Genomic DNA, 19,263 nt, shown 5'->3' with positions numbered 1-19,263 from the left:
TGGTCTAAATATCTGTGGCATAAACAGCCACTTTAAAATGATTATAGTTATTTGATCCTGCAATTTAATTGTATGATAAAACTGTATGTATTTATGATCTATCTGCCTGACTTAGGAGAACAAATATCACAAAAGACCTCGCGTGGTAGAAACCACTATATTTGTCAGTCACTTGTAGGACTTGCCCACCAAATAAAGATTTTTGAAGGATGATTAAAAAAATCAACAGAAAAATATGCTTTGTTCTATTTAAGCTAATGAAAGAATGACCAGGAAAAACTAAGGTGTATGTTTTGGAGGGAAACACACACACACAGCACACACACACACACACACACACACACACACACACACACACACTCTTAAATGAAGAATTCCTTCACCTATACTAAGAACTGCACAGGCTAAAAACAGACACAAAGAAAGAGAGGTAAGTACATCATAATCTAATGGAGCTGGGGAAACCACTAGGCTGTCAATTCACTGAGCTAGAGATGTAGGAACAGAATGGAGCCTTTCAATTCTGCTGCCTTCTCCCTGGGGTTAGAGACCGGTTGCCATGGATATTCTGGATTCCTGCAGCTAATGGGCGGGAGCTCTGTAGCTGTGGTATCCTGGGGACTGGCTAGGGTGAAACATGAAATGGAGGCCTGTGGGTGTAGTGGTGGAAGACTGGGAAACAGGAGGTCAGGGGTCAGTTTCCAGCAGCGTTAAAGCTGAATTTTATTTCAAGTCACATTCATTTGGCAATCTGTATTTTCCTGAAAATCAGACCTTTTTGTCCTTCCCCTACTGTGCAAGAGAATCATCATCTCTTTAAAATGGTTACTATCACAGCACTAAATAGCATGCACTATAATTAGATGTGCACCAATGGTTTGGATATCAATTTTTTTTAACATAACTTTTTTTGGGAAGAATAATTTTAGCCTGGTTCAGAGTTTAAACTGTTTTTGATTTTGAAACATAGTACACCAGGAAAAAAAAAAAAAGGTGGAGTATGATTTATTCTTGGTTTATTTTACTTGTAAGATGGATGTTACTTAGCATTCTGCCAATTGCCTACCACAGCCCTGGCCCTCTTTCCCTTACTTCTCCCCTCCTCAGTCTTTAACCAGGTCACAGAAAGAAAAAAAAAAAAATCCATCTGTGTGATCATTTGGTTTGGAAGAAACTAGATAATCAAGCTTGATAAAGCATATTCTCAAGTAGCAGCTATAAATGCTGATATGTTCAAGGTGTGACCATAGCCCCTCACCTTTCAAATCCTATTTCTTTACAGGTTCCATTAAAAACATAACATATAACTTGTTAGATTATCTCATGGAATAAAATATTAAACAATTAATTAACTCTAAATTCCTACCAATCATCACAAGATGACTTGTTTAGATGCAGAATAAATAAATATTTTTCAATGAAATCTGTGTTACAAAAAGAGAAGTATTTTGATGGCAAGATTAGGGGGATATATTTTGAAACCTATAGGGTACTGTAACATAAATTCAGTTTTGAATTCAATTTGGTGTTTTGTACCTTTCATGTACTTGCATCCTTGAAAGCCTGCCTTCCTCTTGTTTATTATATCAATGTCCAATACAATTCAAAAGACAGGCAGGATTACTGTTGGTCTACAATTTCGATTTGCATTTAAAATAACTTGTACTTCTTTTTAAAAGGGGGTCTGTGAATGGGGATTCTATAATGGAGAAGAAGGAACAACAGTTGAATTGTGAAGTTTGCAGTAGAATACCTTCATGGAATATGAAGCATTAAAATTATTTTCAAAGCACTCATAATCAGCTGCTTGCTAGGCAAATCCTGTATGTTAAATGTGGAATTTATTATCTTCTTCTCTAAACCTAGTTATCATTCTGTTCTATTTGTGTTGTAATTCTTTATCACTCAGATGTATAACCTCATAGTCATCCTTGATTTAGTTGCTTATTTCCTCCCAGTTGTTAGTGCTCTCTCCCAAAATTACCTTATATTCATTTACTTGTGAGCACACTATCCCCCAGCAGAATTTAAGCTCCTTGTGAGGAGAGAGTATTTTGTTTTTGTTTTTTCAGTCCTAATGTCTAGAATGGTATCTTATGCACAGTAGGCAATTATATGTTTGAATAAGTTCAGTTGGTGATTCAGTAGAAACCTTTCTGTGAATTTTGTAAGAATTGGTTCAGCGAGGACTTTCTGAGACCAGAGTTGAATTCAGGAGGATGATTCTTCCTAACTTTTGGTCCAGCACTATCACTTAGCTGATATCATATAGATATTGAGTAACTAGTATGTACTTTGTGACATTGTATAAAGTATTCATAATGTATATAAAGCATAACTTTATTCACAGTATGTTTAGATGGCAAACTTGAATCCTCTGTTCTGATATGAATCAGAAGCAATAGGACTTAGCTTGTACCAGAGTGCAAGAAAGAAAACTTTAGTATTACATTGTTTAAAAAAAACATATACTATTATTATGTCAGATAGTGCTTATCTGTTATGTCAAAGCTATTTAAGAAGCCCAGCTTGAGAAACATAGCATTTGTATAGTGCTTAGACAAAGACATTTAGTCTTTCTGGACCTCAGTTTCCCTTTTTTGTAAACTTAATTCCTGATGAGTATCTGATAACTAAGATTCATTCCAACTCCAAAATTCAATGATTTTTAGTAAATAATGAAATGAAATATGCTTTTTTTAACTCTCAAATCAGCAGGCAACCATGTATACATAGACTTGTGACAATATTGTCAGTTTCACTATCATGTTTTTAGCAAGCATAAAGATGGTATATTTTTCAATTAAAAAATGACTATTCACTATATATACGGTATACAATACATTATATTGATGGTACACACAGACAAGTCTGATTTTTTTTTCAGTATGTTCAAAGATGTGTCCAAGAATTTGTGAGATGACTATCTGTAATAATCTGGATGTCAAGTATAAGAATATTTTAGATTGCCAGGAAAAATTGCATATGAAATATATCTAAAAATATAAAAGTATAATTCATCAGGTTAAATTCAGGTTAAAAAGACATGTTATTTAGCCAAACTTACAGCAACCATCTATATCTTTGTATATACGTTTCAGAGTTGCCTTAATTGGGCAGAGTTTAAAGGACTGACCCAGGATTTCCTAGCTGATAAGCTCAAAAGAGTATATTGGAAGCTGAGGTTTTCTTCAAGTTAAGCACTTTATCCACTATCTTACACACTCTCTCATGACACTATTATTTATAGACTGAACAAAGTGGAGGTTTTTAGAAAAATAGTTATTTGAACTTTTATACAACTATTATCAAATGAGGTAATATTTTTAAGTGCTTAGCACATTGCTTGATACACAGTAGATACTATATTAATACTTCTTTCCCCCATTACAATAGAAAATAAACATATTGCAGGGAATATACTGCTCCTTTTTGGGTCTCTGCAAATCCTAGAATAAAATGAAAATTAGTTTTTTGTAAGTTAATTCAATTCTATTATTCTTGTAGGCTAGATCTAATTCAATCAGGTAGTTTAGGCCTTAAAACCTGAATTTTAGTGTTCTACATTTATAAAAGTAAATAGGTAATTGCAATATCTCTACTTCATTTTGTTCCATTTTTCTGGTTGACTGTTTCCTCTAAGAATAGGTTGTATAAATAAAGTTCTCATTTGTAGCTTGGTCTAGTTCAAAATATAATGTATAAGGAATATGACTGTTTAACTATCCTTAGCAAAACTTCCAGTATAATTTGACTCCTCCTGATGTTTAGTTTGCATTTACATAACATTTTAAGACTCGCAAAGTGCTTTACAAAATTATCTCACTTTATCCTCACAAAAATGCTGAGAGATAGGTATTATGATCATCCTCATTTTACACATGAAGAAACTGAGGCACACAGAGGTCAAGTGATTTGTCCAAGACTAACACCTTCTATACAAGACTGTTTTAAGCATCAAATGAGAGGATATATGTAAGGTGCTTTATAAACCTTAAAGCACTTGTGTCATTTCCATTTCTAAATATATCTCATCATCATTCTCATCCCCAAAAGTCTTTCTTTAGATTAAAAAAGAAGATTAAAAATGTAACAAAACTAATCAAAGCATCCGCTATGTTTGGCTACATGTATAAAGTTCTGCACCTATACCTTGCTTCTTTTGCTCCCCATCTCTATAAAGAAAGAATTGTGGAATCAAAAACAGAGCTGAAAGGAATCTTAGAAATCTAATAAGACACCTCTTTTTAAATAGGAGGAAACTGAGACCTGGGGAAGAAGGGATGGTATAAATGGCTTGCCCAAGGTCATAGTCAGCATCAGATTTAATGAGGAACATTTTCCTATCTCTCCTTAAGAGACTGTCAAAGAGCAGCGGCTAGATGGTGCAGTAGATAAAGCACCAGCCCTGAAGTCAGGAAGACCTGAGCTCAAATCTGGCCTTAAACACTTAACACTTCTAAGCTGTGTGACCCTGAGCAAGTCATTTAACCCCAATTGCCTCAGGAAAAAAAAATTAGTCAAAGAATAATTATAAATATGCAGCATTCAGATTTTTATTGCTATTATTGTTCCTTTCATTTACATTATTTTAATCATTGTATATATATATATATATATATATATATATTTTTTTTTTTTGCCTACTTCACTTTACATCAATTCCTATTTTCCCATGCTTCTTATACTTTGAATATTCATCAGATGTTATTTTTATTGTTGTTTTCAGTAATTTTTGCCGTCAGACTCTCCATGATTCCATTTGGGGTTTTCTTGGCAAAGATACTAGAGTAATTTGCTATTTTTTCCTCCAGTTCCTTTTACAGATGACAAAACTGAGGCAAAAAGAGTTAAGTGATTTGTTCAAGGTCATACAACTACTGAGTATCTGAGGCTGGATTCTAACCTTGGTCTTCCTGACTCCAGGCCTGCTGCTCTCTCTATCCACAGTGCCACCTAGGTGCCCATTTCTTATAGCATCTATATATTCCAATTTGTATAGCCGTTCCTTAATTAATGGGCATCTAATTTCTTTTCAATTCTTTGCAACTTCAAAAAAGCATTTCTATACTTATTTTGGGGTACCCATATCTTGGCTTTCTAACTTTAACTTTCTTGAGGTGTTTGCCTTGCAGTAGGTTCTCTGGGTAAAAAAAGATGTAGACATTTTAATTACTTTTTTTGGGATAATTCCAAATTGTTTTTCAGAATGATTACGCTAATTTACAGGTCCCAGGAGCAAGGTATTAGTGTAACTGTTATCCTATAATCCCTTCAACACAGACTATTTCCATTTTTTGGTTATCTTTGTCAATTTTTTAGTTGTGAGAAAAATCCTTAGAGGTGATATGAGACCAGTTGGTTTAGTATCCAGAATGAAAAAGGTCATGGTACTGCTATTTCCTGCCATAACCAGGGCAAATCCAGACTACTATGTTGTTCAGTTTTTGGAAATACATATTTTAGGAAATACATAGATAAACTGTACCCTCCTTAAGAGGGTGACCAGAATGGTGAGAAACATATATGGGAATTGGCTGAAGGAACTGGAGATATTAATCTAAAGAGATTAAGATTAGGTGGACCATGATAAATTGTGTTCAGAAATAGGTGTCACGTTTAATAGAGATAATACTTACTCTATTTAGTCCCACAGTAGGTTCTAAAAATAAATAATTAAAATAAATAAAAATAAAAATAAATCTCTATTTGTCCCCATCACTGTGGGGATAACAACATATATAGGTAGATAGTAGGTAGGTAGATAGACAGATAGAGATATAAAGGAATTTTTTAAAGACCAAAAAGGAAAAGAGGAAAAAGTCAGTCTGATCAATGGTTGCAAATATGTGCATTGTATAATCCTTTCACCTCTGCAAAAAGTAGGGATGTCTTCTCTTATCAAGTCTTGAGCCATGCTTATTCTTTATAATTTTGCAACCTCTTCCTTCCTTCTCCATTTCCATTGTGCATTATTTCTTGGTTTTACTGACCTTCACTGCATCAGATCACATAAAAATTTCCATGTTTCTTTATATTTATTAAATTCATCTTTTCTTATACCACAGTAATATTTCATTATATTCACTGTGCCACAATTTATTTGACCATTCTCAGTTGATATTAATCTATTTTATTTATAATTTTTTTGCTATCACAAAAACTGCTCCTATAGATATTTATTGTATGTAGGGATCCCAGGAATAAAATTTCTGTGTCAAAAGGTAAGTACATGTTAGTTATTTTATTTTCATAATTCCAAATTGCTTTCCAAATTGGTTGTCCTGATATATAGCTTCACCAACAATGCAATGTGTGCCTGCCTATCTTTCTACTATCCTATATCTTCCCATGTAATGAGAAGATAGACTACTTGGAGGGGATAAACAAATAAAGCCAGATTCTGAATGTGACCATAATTAGAGACGCATGGTCAAATGTTTCTAAATCTATTCAATTGGGTCTCTGTCATCTGGAAAATATTTTATATTAATAATTATTTTCTTTAAAGACTTGCTCTTTCAGAGTATCTATTTTACCTTTTAATATTTCTATTTATCCATCTCAATATATTTATTATTTAATATAATAATAGCTTATAAGAGGTAGCATAGTGTCAAAATGGATAAAGTTCTGACTTTGGAGCCAGGAAAACCTGGTTTTACGTTCCATCTCTAGTACATAGATATTGTATGATCTTGAACAAGTTAAAAGCATCCTTCTCAGGACTCTTGGCTTCCCTGCCCTGATAAAGGGAATTTCCTTATCTGATTCTTCTGTACTAGTGGAATCATTGGATTTTGTCCTAATTTTGTTCTAGACGCACTATATTTTATATTCATGATTTCATGAATGTTCATGATTTCAACAATTCTATAAACTAGGTACTATAGATGTTGATTGACTGTGGTCTTTTGTTCTTGAAGAGGATCAAAATGACATCATATGTTAGAGTTAAGTTAGTGTGTACTACTATGATCAGACCAATATAAAGGCTCAGACACAAATATGAACATTTGGGATGGATTCTCTAACTTTGCACATCTCACATTTGTTCTGAAGTAATTCAATTCTGCTTTGCTCAAAGAGCACAGCACTTTCTCTGATGGGGGCACTCCATGCTGTCTCCCATGTCACACAAGAGAGACCTTGAGAGTGTCCTTGTATCCCTTTTTCTGACCACCTTGTGAGAGCTTGTCCTGTGTGCATTCTCCATAAAATAATTTTTTGAGCAAGCACATATTTGACATTTGAACAGTGTGGCCAGTTCAATGGAATTGTGCTCTCTTCAGTTTGAAAGCTTGGCAATTTAGTTTGAGGAAAGACCTCAAAGACTGTATTTTAGTGCTTTAGTGACTTGTCTAAATTTATGCAGTAAATCATGGAGTATATTAGAGATAAAATTCAAATACAGTACTTATTCTGGCTTCCACTTGTTTCTCCAAAAAAAAAAAAAGGGTATAATGGAAAAGTGTCTTAACCTTTCAATCATGACTAGGGGAATCCCTATATGTTTTCCATGAGACCATAACCTAGATACTACTACTCACTTGAGGGTAACAGATATTAAAAATTGGATGCAAAGTAACTGAGAAGAAATAGTCACCAGAATGCTGATTTTACAAATTGTGGCCTTGGACAATAACAGTAAATATCACTCTTATTGATTAAAGAAAAGCAGAGATAACATCGAAAGTCCTTTTCTCATCCTGGGATCCTTGGAAAGTTAGATCTGCTAACCAAGTGCAAATGAATTCTAGTAATAGATGGTGGGCTTCCATTCATGTTTAGCTATTAATACCCTGGGGTTACTAAAGGAAATAGGCCCTATTTAGACTATGTCTTTAGGAATGCTATCTCACACTACATAAATAAAGGTCTGCCATAAGATAACCAAACTTTGAGACTCATTCAAACTGGTTTATTCCAATTTAAACATGTAGTTATTAATTCCTTATAGGTTAATCAATGTTTACAGGAAAAAAGTCAGCACAATAGAATATGCTCAGATCTAAAGGAAATATCTTTTTTGGGGGAGCCACCTAATAGAAGATACCATGTCAGGAAGCTTTTAATGTCTCCATCACTTCTTAAGTTCATTAAATAGGATTCTTCAGTTGTATCAATAATTTCTTTAACTATTTATTTATTTCCTCAATTTATTTCAGTAAGTGGCATTCTTCAGTTGTATCCATAATTAATTTAACTATTTATTTATTTCCTCAATAGTATTTTATTTTTCCAAATACATATAAACATAGTTTTCAACATTCATTTTTTTTCCTCCCTTCTCTCTTCCCTCTTCCCCAAAACAACTAATCTGATATAGGTTTAATAAGTACAGTCCTTTAAAACATGTTTCCATATTTGTCACACTGTTACTATAACTTTAAAAAGATTCTCAAAATTAATTTTGTGACCAATGTAGGGAATTTCATCCTTTCATAACTGGCACCCTGCTTTCTTTCTTCTTATTATTGTTATCCTCAGGAACTTGTAAAGTTTTTGAGGATGGAAAACATTTTTTTGTTCAGTATGGTATTATTCTCCAGTGCCTAGCCCAGTGCCTGACACATATTATCAGGTACTTAATAACTGAATGTCAGATTGGACTGATGGATCTCTGATTTCTCTGGCTCTGGGGAAAATAAAGTGTCCCAAAAACTTTTCTTCAATGCTTTTGGCCACTGAGAAGAGATAGAATAAAAAAGCAGATGAGGTTGGATTATTATAAGAATTGTGCTTCTAGGATGGAGTTTGCAATATTCAAAAGTTCAGATGGGTTTGTAAGTTCCTTTAGTTTCTGGAATAACAATATAGTTTATTTTCATTTCCTCTCTCCACAGTGAAATATAGTCTTTTTAAATATATGATGAGTTCAGGTATATTCATTTATTCATCCAACAAATATTTTCAAGCAATTATTTTGTCCAAAACTCCATGCTCAGTGCTTGAGGGATACAAAAATGAATAAAATAGATTCTGTTCTCAAATAGATTGGTCACTGCCCTTTTTGATTATTATCCAACAATAATTCTTGCTTTTTTAGAGAGAATTGCAGCATGATATAGAAGAAAATGCCCTAGATGGGATGTCAAGAAACCAGTGTTCTAGCACTAGTTTGCCATTCATTAGCTGTATGACCTGGGGGGAAGAAAAGGGGGGGGGACTGTATTTTAGTTTCCTAATGAGGGAGTAGGGAGGGAGGACACTAAATGTTTTCCCCTTTCCAGTCTCTATTTTTTTCTGTATCCAACTCCCACTTAACAGTTCTCTTTTCAGTTTTATCCCAAATAAGTTAAAAGTATATGGTGATTATTTTAGTTAAGGTTTGGATGTCCTTTTGGACACTAAAAGATAATTCATTTATATTATCAAAAATTAAAATTTTATTTTATTTTATTTAAAACTTTTGGAATAAAGCAATTCTATAACATAATAAAACAGATGATTATACATGGAAGTACAAATCTATTATTTACAACTTGCTATTTCTTTTAAATATATAATAAATTTATCATGCATATTTCTTCCCCCCACCTATTTTGGAGCTATTTTCTTATTTGGCCTCTGAACTGATTCAAAGGAAAGTTCTTGCTCCCCAAATGCTGGGTATTAACAAAAGCTTCAATTTTAAAAAGATATCTTTTTTTAGTGGAAATGACAAGGAAGAAACATTAATATCTGCTTTACTTCTGCACTCTAAATTTGATGGGTCTTTTTCATCTGACTTGCAGTTGTAATCTTCCATGTATGTTGTCTCCCTCATTAGAATGTTAGTCTCTTGAGAGAAAAGACTGCCATACTTTTTCATTAATATCCTCAGTGCTAAGCATAGTAACTTGTGTATAATAAGCACTCAATGCTTCATTCATGAATTCATGCATTCATCCATCTTTGAGAGACCTGCCACTTTTGTAGATCCATAGACTTTGGAAAACCTTTGCAATAGTAACTGTTTAAAAAAGTATAAATATTAAATCACTGGATATAGATTACTTGACCAAAAGAAGAGGGAGAATGTGAATAGAGTTGTCTCTTGTAAGGACATACTTTCTTGTTTACTCAAAAGTATGGATTGTTTTTTCCTTTGTAAGGTTAAAATTTCTGGAATCAGGATTATATAATACATGTATGAAGTTGCAAATATGTAGCCTTGAAATTTCTGTGATGACTGGAGTCTGTCAGGTGGAGTCAGTCACCAAGTGTGTGTTGTTTCACACTTCACGGTTTTGTTTCACGGGTTTCAGAGGAAAATGTAGTATGCATTTCTGAAAATGTTCTTAGATTGACTCAGTTTACCAGGTAAGTGCTTCCTGACAGTGACAGTGATTGTCTTACTATAACAAAGCTGCCAACATGTGGGAAAAGCTTAATTATGATGATTGGAAGATTGATGGGAAAAGTTCAATGTCTATCATTTTATAAGCATATAAAAAAAAAAAAACCCAGTGAAGAAAATCTCCTTATCAGTGTATATCAGCAACTTTCTTTGCAATTTTTAACCTTAGACAATTGTCTGGAAGCACTGAGAGGTAAATTTACTTGACATGGGTCATTCAGCCAGTATATGTTAGAAGTGGAAATTGAAGCCAGGTGTTCCTGACTACAAGTCAATACTGAAACTACTCTATCCTTACTGTCTCTTTACAAATTAGTTTAATAAGATGGAAAACATTCAAGTACTCAGTTATTCAATTCATTTAAACTTGAATGGAAAAATCAAATTATCTGTGTGTAGGTATGACAAGAGAAGACAGTTTTGACATTCTCTGTTTCATGAAAGCAAAGATGTCCTTGTAGAATTGCTAGTGTTCTTTCTTTCTCCTCCCTACTTTCATACTGTTTTGTAACTTTGAAATCCATGTTTAGTACAAACCCTTCAGTGGTGAAGAAGATATTTTAATTTTGGAATTACTGGCTATATAACGTGCAAACAAGCAATAAAAGTCTGTGTAGTAAAGGATTAAATGCAAAAAAAAAAAAGACCTCTTGAAATATTATTGTGCCTACCAATTTTCTAAATTTGTGGGGTATCTTATCCCATAATGAACATGAATATATGGATATGGTGTTTACAACTCATTTACGCTCACTCAGATAATTTTTGATTCATGTTACATAGAAAATAGAGCTGTCCCTGTTGTCCAACATTATTTTGATAAATCCTGATGTTGTGAATTCCCTTTTGAATGCTTCAGAAGATAAGGAGAAAGAAAAGAATAAAGTTAGTTTCCTTTGAAAATGGTCTTATTATAGCTTTCCAGCTATTTCAAATTCTTTTCTTGAAGGCTATGGCACTCAGGGGCTAAGTCAGAGAATACAATACTTAATTGTGTAAATGAATAATATAAATTTTTGTTTTCAAAGCACTTTCAAACCATTTACTGAAAAATTCTTATTATGGAAAATAATTCTTTTTTTTTTTTTTAATTATAGCTTTTTATTTACAAGTTATTGCATGGGTAATTTTTCAGCATTGACAATTGCAAAACCTTTTGTTCCAACTTTTCCCCTCCTTTCTCCCACTTCCTCCCCCAGATGGCAGGTTGACCAATACATGTTAAATATGTTAAAGTATAAGTTAAATACAATACACACACACACACACACATATATGCATGTTCAAAAAGTTATTTTGTTGTACAAAAAGAATCAGACTTAGAAGGAGTGTACAATTAGCCTGTGAAGGAAATCAAAAATGCAGGCGGACAAAAGTAGAGGGATTGGAAATTCTATATAGTGGGAGAATAATTCTTAATTTACAATTTAGGGAGAACAGGTAAGAATAAATGAGAGAGATAATTGAAAGAGAAACATTCAACATTTTCACTCAGATTTTGAACAGACACTGTGGATTAAAAACTTACTCAAAATTTAAAGTTATGATTACTTGTTAAATCTCCCTGTGTACTTTTTTTTGTTCTTTGAGACCATGACTTCTTTGGTGTAGATGTTTCCTCCACCTATTCAGATGACATCCATTATTCACATTTTGATTTCCATGACATGGTTGCCATCCATATTTTTCCCCACAAATTCTCCATAACTAGACATATAACTAAAGAATAAACCTGGGGCAGCTAGGTGGCACAATGGATAGAATACCAGCCCTGAAGTCAGGAGGACCTGAGCTCAAATATGGCCTCAGATACTTAAAATGTCCTAGCTGTGTGACCCTGGGGAAGTCATTTAACCCCAATTGCCTCAGGGGATAAAAGAAAAAAAAGAATGACATATGACTGACATATAATATTTGTAGTTTACATTGTACTTTACAAATATCATCTTATAACAGACTCGTGAGTTAGGTATTACAGGATTGTCGCCATTTACAGATGAGGAAGCTGAGCCTTAGAGAATTTTAATGATTTTCTTCATTTGTATACCAGTGTCAGTGAGAGAATTTGAATCTAGGTCTTTTTGACTCCAAATCTATTCTATCTGCCAGACTACATTAATTGTTTTGTTTTGTTTTGTTTTTTGTAATAATATCCAGCACAGTTCTATATATACACATCAAGTTCTTAAATATGTATTTACCAAATAAGTCATGGGGGTTGAAGATAAGTAAGACCAAGCTCTCTGGGGACCATCATAGCTGGTTATAGTTAATCATTCAATAAATATTCATTAAATACCTTACTGTATTTTAGGTATTAGGTACACATTCAAAAAAATGAAACTATTCTTATAGTCAAAAAACTTATACTAGTAATACAAATGTTAATTTCTGTTTAGTAGATAATAGATAACTATAATACTATGAAATTATATGGAAAACCTTATTAATTATTATGTTGTTTGAATCTAGCTTTATATGGCTAGAAATTGCCTAATTTTAAAACTTTGAGTTTTATAGTCAGGCTGACCTCAGAGACTCTGGAGAAACTGGATGGCTACAGCAATGTGTAAATCTTACTCAACTCTTGTTTTGGGCCTAAGGAAAGCTTCAAAACAAATTTGAATGCTTATACTGAGTTGCTGATATGTATTTCTTTCTTTTTTTTTTTTCTGATATACATTTTAAATTGCTGTTCTCTATAAACTGCTTAATGCCCATGAGTGGTCAATCAGACATATATCTTTTCTATCCTTGTTTGAACTATATAATATAATCTCACAAAGACACTGGGAGGGAGGGAACTGCAACTTTTTTTTGGTTGTCTACTATGCTAAATGACCAAATGTAATTCTTTCTAGAATTATTTTAGGTTTGGATTTGTTTTTGCTACTAACAGATATTAGGATTGTTAATATCTTTGTGTTATAAGTAGTGGTTTTTTATCTTTAGTTTTTGAAGAGGATCATGACTTCAGGGAGATGATGCCATAAAATGCAAATGAATTGGATTTAAGTGAGGGAAGGCTGTACGAAGTCACCAGTCTCACTTTCCTCTCCAAAACAGTTTGACCCCAGTGACAACATATAGATCAGTTTGATTGGAGATGACTTTGCATGCAAGTGGGAGACCTTGGCCTTTTTAAGCTAAAATCTTTCCCAGGTCTCAATTTGACTGAAGCACTGTGTATCCAGGGATTAAGGTTAGGTAAGAAATGAGGCAGAGAATGGTCTCTGATGGTACCTAATCAAAAACTCTGCGAAGGGAAGACCCTCAGGATCTCTGGATCAAAAAGAATATAGTTGCTATTTATGTTCACTCCAAGTCTTCAGGACCCAAACAATGACCAGGTAGAGTTTGGGCTGGTATCCACTCTTGGCCAATCCAGAGTCATTTGGTTTTAAGACATGATTCTTAAGAAAGAAACTAATTTATAAATCCCAAAGAATTTAGCAAGGTTTCAGAGACCAAAATTTGCATTGATTTAGGCAAAGAACCTGCAAATAAGGCTATTATATCCAATATGCATGTACACAACATATATATATATACACACATATATATATATGTGTGTGTGTGTGTGTGTGTGTGTGTGTGTGTGTGTGTGTTTTCCTCAATATGCTGCAAGGAAATTATGGCCTCAAAATAATGTCCTTATAGACATAAATTTTATTTTTTACTGTGGCAATTGGGGTTAATTGACTCGCCCAGGGTCACACAGCTAGGAAATGTTAAGTGTCTGAGACCGAATTTGAATTCAGGTCCTCCTGAATTCAGAGTTGGTGCTCTATCCCCTGCGCCACCTAGCTTCCCCTACATCTTAATTTAAAAAAAAAAAAAAAAAATTATTGATATGTTTTGTTGTCAATGTTATATATATATATATATATATATATATATATATATATATATATATATATATATATATATATATATATATATACTATTATTTTGTAAGGGATCTCTTGTAATGAAATAAAATAGCTTAATAAAACTAATAATGAAATGAAACTATTGCCACATTTCCTATCTGTAGCATCTTCCCACCCCTGTAAAATATATGAACTGAATTTTATAGTCTTTCCTTCCATTTCCTACTTCATGGAGGAAAAACAAGAAAGAAAAGAAGAGAAAAAGAAAGATAAACAATTCTTTAAAAAAAAAGTGTATATATACATATATATGTGTATATATACATATATATATATATATACACACATATATATATATATGTATAGTAACATATTTAACACATATTACACTCCCTGCCATCTAGGGAAGGGGGTGGAGGGAAAGAGGGGAAAATTTGGAACAGAAGATTTTGCAAAGGTCAATGCTGTAAAATTATCCATGCATATGTTTTGTAAATAAAAAGCTTTTAAAAAACTAACCAAACAAAACCCAAGTGTATATAGTCAAGGAAGACAAATTACCTCACAGCTGAATTTAAAAAAGTTTGTTTTATCCATAACTGGATTTAGGGGTAGCTACATGGTACAATGAATAAAACACCAGTTCAAATCTGGCCTCAAATACTTATTAGCTGTATGAACTTTGGCAAGTCACTTAACCCAATTTGCCTCAATTTCTTTATTTGTAAAGTGACCTGGAGAAGAAAATGACAGCCACTCCAATATGTTTGCCAAAAGAACTCCAAATGGGATAATGAAGAGTCAGAAATGACTAAAATAAACAAACAATAAAATCTATCTCCTCTCTGCAATAGATAGCATACTTATTTTTGTTTTTTTTTAAATCATGGTCATTGTATCAATCATAGTTTTTATAGCTTTTAAAGGTATTTGTTTTTATAGTATTATTGATATTATAAATTATTCACCTGATTCTGCTCATTTCATCATTAGTTTATTCATTTTTATATATTGATGTTATGTCAAAAATTAGTCTCCTGATTCTTCTCACTTTATTCTTCATCAGTTCATATATTTCTTTTTGTCTTTTTTGAAATGATCCATTTCCTCATTTCTTATAGTATTATAACACTTCCCCACATTCATATTGAAGAAGGGAATCTAAAACTCTAAAAATCTTCAACTCTGCCTCAATGAGGGACCCTGCCTAAAGGAAACAAGACAGTTTCATTCTATTATCTAGCAAAAGAATTCCAATCCTATTGAATTAAAGAAACTCACTGAATTCTCTTCAAATTTCAGTTCAAGCTGAAACCCAGCTAGTAGATGAGCCAACTTGGATCTCTAGTCCCCTTCAGCTTGTAGCCAAAATTCCTATTATAAAAGAACCAATCTAAAGTCCTCTCTTTGCAGAGGTTCTAAACATGCCATGCTATGCCAAGGAAACCTCTGCCCATTGGAATAATATTCATTTCCCGTGCTACCCTCTCTTTACCCTCACCTATTTCCCTAATGAGATTTTATGCCTCTCTGTCAGGATTTCTTTCTTTGCCAAACCTTTTGTTCCAATTTTTCCCCTCTTCCCCGCCCCCCCGCCCAATGGCAGGTTGACCAATACATGTTAAATGTGTTAAAGTATAAATTAAATACAATATATGTTTATATGACCAAACAGTTGTTTTGCTGTACAAAAAGAATCGGACTTTGAGATAGTGTACAATTAGCCTGTGAAGGAAGCTAAAAAATGCAGGTGGACAAAATTAGAGGGACTGGGAATTCTATGTAGTGGTTCATAGTCATCTTCCAGAGTTGTTTCGCTGGGTGCAGCTGGTTCAGTTCATTACTGCTCTATTGGAACTGATTTGGTTCATCTCATTGCTGAAGAGGGCCACGTCCATCAGAACTGATCGTCATATAGTGTTGTTGTTGAAGTATATGATGGTCTCCTGGACCTGCTCATTTCACTCAGCATCAGTTCATGTAAGTCTCTCTAGGCCTTTCTGAAATCATCCTGCTGATCATTTCTTACAGAACAATGATATTCCATAATATTTATATACCACAATTTATTCAGCCATTCTCCAATTGATGGGCATCTATTCTGTTTCCAGTTTCTAGCCACTACAAAAAGAGCTGCCACAAACATTCTTGCACATACAGGTCCCTTTCCCTTCTTTAGTATTTCTTTGGGATATAAGCCCAGTAGTAGCACTGCTGGGTCAAAGGGTCTGCACAGTTTGATAACTTTTTGAGCATAGTTCCAAATCATTCTCCAGAATGGCTGATACACCAACAATGTATCAGTGTCCCTGTTTTCCCACATCCTCTCCAACATTCTGCATTATCTTTCCCTGTCATTCTAGCCAATCTGACAGGTGTGTAGTGGTATCTCAGAGTTGTCTTAATTTGCATTTCTCTGATTAATAATGTCTGTCAGGATTTCTAACCTTACTTCCCAATCCCTATTATAAACTTTTTATCAGTCTAGGTTTCTGGTCTGTAAATTCCTTGGCAAAGAATCTTTGTACCGCCAGAAGAGAGTCCCTAAACTCCCTACCCTTGCGCCGTATCCCAAGGGGTGCAGGGGAGCCAAACCTCTCCATTTGGTTCCCTGAATCCCGAACCTGCCACTAGACCTTATGATTAACTTCCTGAGCACCAGAAATCCTAATCTCATTTTGGTTCCTTAAATCTAGACCTTATCATTTGGTTCCCTTCTAAAGGGAACCCCAAAACCTAAACCTCATCAATATATCACAGCATGTTTAACTATTTCTCAATTGATGAATATTTCCTTAGATTTCTACTGTTTGCTACCACAAAAAAAAAAGAGTGATTATAAATATTTTTGTACATAAAAGACCTTTTTTTTCTTTATTGCTAGAACTACTACTCTATCTTTAATATAGCTGGATCGAAGAGAATGCACTAATAACTTTTGGTGTATAATTCCAAATTGCCTTTCAGAATGTTCATATCCATTCAAAGATCCCCCAATAATACATTTTCTCATAGCTCCTCCAATATTTATCATTTTTATTTTTCATCATATTTTCTACTCTAATGGTTACAAAGTGGAATCTCATAATAGTATATCTTTAATTGTATTTCTCTAATTAGTGATTGGAGGCACTTAAAAAAGGCTAGAGATAGCCTGAATTTTTCCCTTGAGAACTGTCTGTTCATATCCTTAAACTATACTTAATAGATTTGAATTAATTCCTTACATGATTCCATCTTATATTTCCTGCTATGTGCTTTTTGAATATTTTAGTTTGAATAGTTTAGTTTTGGATATTTGAATATTTAGTTTGAATATTTTAGAATTTATTAATTATTACATTACATATAATATATCATTATATTAATTATTATATTATTATTTGCTGTAGTAAATACACGTATAGCTAATGAAAGATTGGATAAGATATAGTTCCTATTTTTATGGAGATCATAGTTTAGGTGGAAGATATTATTGGTAATACAAACAATACTATTGGAGTATATGTATTCTTGGCAATTGGACAGGACTTTTGTTGCTTTAGAAAAGATATACACAACCAAAACCTTTTGATTGGTCTCTCTATGGCCTTCCTCTTTGATTTGGGATGGAGGAGTGGAAGTAGGTGGGATGGTGGATCTGTGTTGAAGAAAATTAGCTACTGAGAAGAAAGAATCACTTATTCAGTGAACTCTTCCCTCCCCCCCCTCTAAGGGGTGCTTGAAATTCCAACAATGCTTTCTAAAATTTCTCTCAAAAATAGTTGTTTTTTTTCCTCCTTTCACACTCTTTCCCAATCTATTGCAGCAAGTTATAAGTGTTGTTCATATGAACCTGAGATTGGACTTCAAGGCTCTGACTCTTGTTCTTTTTTTTGTCAGGGGCATAGATGATTGAATATTTTTTTTTTCCTTTTTTTTTTTTTTTACTGAGGCTGGGGTTACGTGACTTGCCCAGGGTCACACAGCTAGGAAGTATTAAGTGTCTGAGACCAGATCTGAACTCAGGTCCTTCTGAATTCAGGGCTGGTGCTCTATCCACTGTACCACCTAGATGCCCTGATGATTGAATGTTAATTCTAAGATTGGTGTTTCCTAGTTAGAGCAATCTTGTAAGTTTGGGAAGTTGAGAGTTTCTGGGTCTGAAATTTCTGCTGTTTGTTTGCCAGAAGTTGCCCTCTGAAAGAATCTTTCAGAAGGAAAGATCACCATCAGGAGGCTGAATCTAAGCCATCCTCTAGTTTGCCAGAAGAAATGGACATTTCAGAACAGCTATCTGACAATTGAAATAAAGGTGAAATACCTGTTCTCTCATTCCACAAAGTACTTCATGTTCTAACATTTTCAATCACTGCTTCTTATGTATTCTCATATATTTGAGCTACACACAGATATATACACATTTATGTGTTGTAAATATATACATTTATTTACATGTTTTCTGAATAATTGCTAGAATAGCAATATAGAATATACAGCAAGGGAGCTATGAGTTAGCAAAATTATTATATTCTCTCTAGGAAAGTGATGGGTTAGTGTATCATGTTATAAATATTTAACACTGTGAGTAAATGAGTCTTTCTGTTTTAAAGATTTTATTTTGTGGTTGAGGAATCAAGTATCAATCCTATACCTAATCAATATTGTATATTAAGTACTTTCTAGAAGGGACCCTGTTGATGACATTTGGGAAGGTGTTATTAATTATCCAAACCTAAACTTTAAGAAATTTTGTCCAGGATGAGGATGGATTATAATAAGGCAGAGAGTGTTAAATGAACCGCTCTCCTTTTGCTTAGTAGTCAAGTTACCTCAGGACTAAGCCCAGTCTACAGGAATACAGAGCTAAGGATATATACTAGATACCCCTGGGCTTTACAGATACATATACAAATAATTATCATGCAAAATATGATATGGTAAGTGCATGGGACATTCCATTACTTATATAATCATTGAAAAACTACAAATAAAATAAGATAAGCATTTGTTTGAGGAAGAAGCCTGGAATCCCAAAAAGCATTGTATGATTCCCCAAAGGCAATCTAG

This window comes from Sminthopsis crassicaudata, chromosome 3, assembly GCF_048593235.1.
Source record: "Sminthopsis crassicaudata isolate SCR6 chromosome 3, ASM4859323v1, whole genome shotgun sequence".
In the NCBI taxonomy this organism is placed as follows: Eukaryota; Metazoa; Chordata; class Mammalia; order Dasyuromorphia; family Dasyuridae; genus Sminthopsis; species Sminthopsis crassicaudata.
The sequence above is the reverse complement of the archived record's forward strand: the minus strand, read 5'-3'. Positions refer to the sequence as shown.